This window comes from Petaurus breviceps, unplaced genomic scaffold, assembly GCF_028583685.1.
Source record: "Petaurus breviceps papuanus isolate PSGF00001 unplaced genomic scaffold, PetGlider_PUasm1.0 154, whole genome shotgun sequence".
Taxonomy (NCBI): domain Eukaryota; kingdom Metazoa; phylum Chordata; class Mammalia; order Diprotodontia; family Petauridae; genus Petaurus; species Petaurus breviceps.
Genome location: NW_027185715.1, coordinates 13,430,618 through 13,435,673, shown reverse-complemented (window position 1 = coordinate 13,435,673; position 5,056 = coordinate 13,430,618).

The following is a 5,056-nucleotide window of genomic DNA, read 5'->3' as shown; positions in this document are numbered from 1 at the left end:
GGGGGGGGGGGGGGGACGGTGCATACAGAGGGTACCGTAATGTAGCATGTAGCGCAGGGGATCACCTTCACTACAGTAGCAATCTCAATAGGGCTTATTTTCGGGGGAGGGCTTATTTTAGAGGAATCTTACACAGTAAGGGGAGGGCTTATTTTCGGGATAGGTCTTATTATTGGGGAAACACGGTAGATAGAAAATGGGATAGCACTCTAGGAAATGGTATGGACATAGATAGGAAAAGCCCTGAGATCTCTAAGAAAAATTACTTATGGTTGCAAAAGTATGCTGATGAAAGTAAAGACCAAAATACAGGAACTCATAGAATCCTTTGAAATAAAGGTTAGTGCAGTGAATAGAGCACTGACCCTGGAGTCAGGAGGACTTGAGTTCCAATGTGGCCTAAGACATTTGACATACTAGTTGTCTGACCTTGGACAAGTCACTTAACCCCAATTGACTTGCCTTCCCCCTTCCAAAAAAGAAAAAAAAAGTTAACTGTACTGTGTAAAGGATTTGCAGAAAATTCAGAGAGAAATAGATCTAAAAACAAGTAGGATGATATTCTGGGAAAATAAAAACTCTTTACTAATTGTCATATTTAGAAAGGGGGTGGGGAAGATGATGTTATATACAATAATGATGAGTAAATGCTTCCTTTTCTCCTGGGGATTGGGCTGGTCTTGAACTCTTTAATGCTGGGATGGGGGATGGGATGTGTGTGTGTGTGTGTGTGTGTGTGTGTGTGTGTGTGTGTATATGGTAGAATTAAATGTATTTTTCGATGCTTAGGAAAAATTAATGTCTTCTTTGGTTATTGACAAGAATCATTCTCCATGGAATTCACTGTGTTATTAAAAGCACTCATTAAATGTTGTAGGGAAAAAAGCACTTAGCTCAGTCATGGTTCTTGAGTTTAAGTTTGGCCTCTACCACTTACTATATGTATGACCCTGGCTAAGTAATTTCACAGCACACATGGGTTGCTTCTCAAGCGAATCCAAATGTTTCCTTTTTGGGCAATAGTCAACCTTAAGGCAGAAGTACCACAAATCTAAAGGATTATACAGATTTCTAAGGAAGAAAAAGTCCTACTAGCCATATTATTTAATTTTATCTAAGAGAAGACTTGTTTTGATGGTTCAAGGGATAAGCCTTTCCTCATTTTGTTGTGTTTAAATAAAGCCTGTCCTATATTCAATATATTGTTAGTGTAAGTACTTGCACAGGAGTTGAGGGCCCTTTTATCTTCTATTGAGACCTAGATATAATATAAGCTTTAGTCTAATGTTCCCAAGAGAAACCCTAGATGGTGGAATGAGCCATCTGTGTGACAGTGCGAATTGTGTTATTCAGTTGTGTCCAACTCTTTGTGACCCTATGGACCATTCTGTCCATGGGGTTTTCTTGGCAAGATACTCGAGTGGTTTGCCATTTCCTTCTCCAGCAGATTAAAACAAACAGAAGTTAAGTGACTTGCCCAGGGTCACACAGCTAGGCAGTATCTGAGATCAAATTTGAACTCAGGTCTTCCTGATTCCAGGTTCAGTGCTCTATTCACTGAGCCACCTAGTTCCCGCCTGAATCAGCCACAAAATGAAAAATGGTCATATAAACCCAGATGTTAGGTTCTGATTAAGAATTTAATCTGTAAAATGGGTATATTTGTATTATCTTGCATCATGAACTATTAGCTATTTCAAACATGATGTTCTGTAGCCATATCAAATTCAATATCCAAAAGAAACTCATTCACCTCTTCCTAACTTCCCCATTACTGCTGCAGCATCATCCAGGTTTCCAAACATGTCATAAACTCATAGATTTTGAGTTGGAAGGGATTGTTGAGATTACTTAATCCAACCTCTTCATTTTACAGTTGAAGAAACTGAGACGTAGGGAGGCTAATAGACTTGCCCCTTCCATAGGTAATAAGGGGCACCCAGGATTTGAATCCATGACCTCTAATTGTAGATCTAGTATTCACTGGGCTTCATTCAAAGGAGATCTTTATAAAGCACAGTGTCTAGCACAGAATAGGCATTTAATAAATGTTTATTTCTTTCTTTCCTCTGCCACATCATCTCCCTCTTCAATTCCTCACTTTCCTTCACCCCATACATTTATTCAGCCATCATATGTTTTATTTCTATCTCAACAAAATCTCTACTTATCACATGCATCTGTCTCTGTGGCCACAGCTGTGGTTCAGGGCCATATTGCCATAGCCTTTTGCCCTGGATCAATGCAATAGTTTCCTAATTGGCATCCTGGCCTCAGGTCTGTCCCTACTCCAATCCATTCTCTTGAGTCTGTCCCTACTCCAATCCATTCTCCACTCAACCACCCAAGTGGTTTTCCTTGAACATAGGCTCACCTAGTTAAGAAACTTTCAAGTAAAGGCTACTTGACTATTTGTTGTTCTGCCAGGCCAGGCCTGACGTCAGGCTGGTCAAATAATTTAGGCTCAGGATTGGAATAAAAGAGTACCAATAGACCATGTAAACCCTCTAACAAAGGGAAATTTACTCCACAATAACATAGCAAGGATATTCATTAGATGCATTATTGGTTCACCTGGGCATAGCTCTTCCTACCTCCATATTGAGCCAAGTCAGAATGGTGTGTTGACTCACCTGACAATGGGGAGTCTGTCAAGCCTGAGGAAGCCCACCCACTGGAGAGCTGGTTTTTTATGCCTTAGATGGTTAGGAAGTTTCATCATCAGTTCAAGCTTCAGCTCCTGGATCACTTAGACTTTGAGGATGGTTTCATTGCCATTTTAGAGAAAAATCAGCCTATGTGGCAGGGCTCTTTCATCTTTTGGGGCCACATATGGTGAATTTCTAGCTGTGCATGGAGCTTACTGCCATGGATCCCAAACAGATGTCAATATTGATGATGTTCCTTCGACAATATAGATGTTGAAGGGAATTTTTGCATAATTGTGACATGGCCTAGATAATCTCTGAGGTACACCCCCTTTTTTTTTTTTTTTTTTAGCACTCTGTGATTCTGTTGGAGGAAAGGTACAGATTGACTTCTACCTGGGACAGAAGAGTTCTCAAATTGCACAATCACTCAAGGAGCCTGTGATCTCCTTGAGAGCAGGAACTGTTTTTTTGGTTTTTGGTCTTTGTCTTTCCAGAATTTAGCATACTCTCGTAGGGAATACAGTAGGCACTCAGTGCTTTCTAACTTGACCTGACATCCTATGGTGAAGTTTCATTTCTCTGATCCTTTAAAGACCTCCAATAAGAATTATTAATAGAAGAAAATCTACCAGCGCTTGGGTGTTTTGTTTATTCCAGGCCACAGGGTAGAATACTGCGGAAGACATATATCATATAAATATTGTTGGGTTGTTTTTTTTTTAAGGGTCAGGAAAAGAAACTTGAGCAAGTCATGTGAGGCAGCTCAGGCAGACTTCTGATGCAAATCCTCTGGGACAGGTTGCCTCTGCCCTTCATCAACTCAATCAAGACCATCACCATCAAAACTCCTGGGAAAGACCTACTTCCCTCCTCAGAACTGTTAGCATCACTTCATTCTGGGGCTAGTCGGCTTCTATAATGAAAACCTGTCACCCTGGCACAGGACAGAGCATAGGAGTAGAAACCACTGCCTCATCAGATTGCTTTATGCAGTGGTATTAAAAAAAAAAGATCCAATCTTTCCATCTTCAACAGTTATGAAATTTCTCTGGCTACATTATTGAATTGCAAAAGAATAAGAGCAGCGTGTACCCCTCAATTCAGAGAAGCCACCAGCAGTTCCTTCAAAGCTGAAAATGAAGAAAAGTGAGGAAAAAAGACCGGAATATCCATTAAAGTTCAGTCCTTCCTTATAGCTACTAATCAGTCTTTAGTTTCAGGTCCTGAAATTCTTCTTGGAGCTAGAATACAATCATCTTCAGGTGGGGAAGCACCACCAGCCTCCTGCCTTCAGAGAGATTTATCAGCAGGGATGATCTACAAGAGCCAGTCCTAGCATTTTATCACCCCCATAGTCAAGAAATTCTTACATCTGACTGACATGACCCTTACTCTACTTCAGTCATTTTTTCTTATTCAGTGATCTACAGATATGGAAGACACAAATTTAGAATGATAGGATATAAGAGCTCTTGAAAAACTCAAGTCCTTATCTTGTAGTACAGATGAGGAAACTGAGGCCTAAAGAGGAGACTTACCCAGATGTTCTTTGATTCTTAGGCTAGGGCTTTTCCCACTTCAACACACACTGCCTACCCGATCATTGCCTCCCTCAATTAAAAAAAAAAGATTAAAAATGCCTTCTCATCCTGTTATTTAAAATAGCAATGAGGTTCAGTCAAAGACCTCTCTAGTCACTTAGAACAAGAGGAAGATTCTTCCTACCCTCCATAAAACAGTATACTGGATAGTAACAAAGCTGGGTCAGTGCATAGAGCCTTGGTCTTGTAGTGAAGAAAACTTTCGGGTCAATCCTGCCTCAGAAACACAGTTATGTGACCCTGGTCAATTTGCTCGGCCTTTCCAGGGGTCAGTTTCTGCACCTGTGAAGTGCGAAGGGGGTTGGACTCAATGTTATCTTAAGACCCCTATGTTCTATGAAACGGACGTTTTCCTTTGTGTGGAAAGTTACTGAATCTACATTCTCAACCCAAGTTGGGGAAGGGGAATCCTTAGATCTGGAAGGGACCTTAGAGGTCCCCTCATTTTATAGATAAAAAAGGAGGTTCAAGGAGATGACTTGTCCAAGGGGTCACACTGGCAGGATTTGAATTCATATCTTTAATTCCAAAGACAATGGTCCTGGACCCCACCCCCACCCCATTTAATATAGGGTACTGTTGGACCAGGAGCTTTGGGGGAGAATCAGTGTCTACTGAGGATTTGAGGGGAGGGGAGCAGGAGAATGAAGCCCTCCCGCTCACTCTCTCCCCAGGCCCCCTCCCCTCCAGGCCTGGTGCCAGCTTCTACCTGCTGGGAAAGGGAACGCCTGTGGCCGCCTTGGTGCTCGCTGCTGTCTGCTGTGTGTGTGTGTGTGTGGTGTGTGGTGTGTGTGTGTGTGTGTG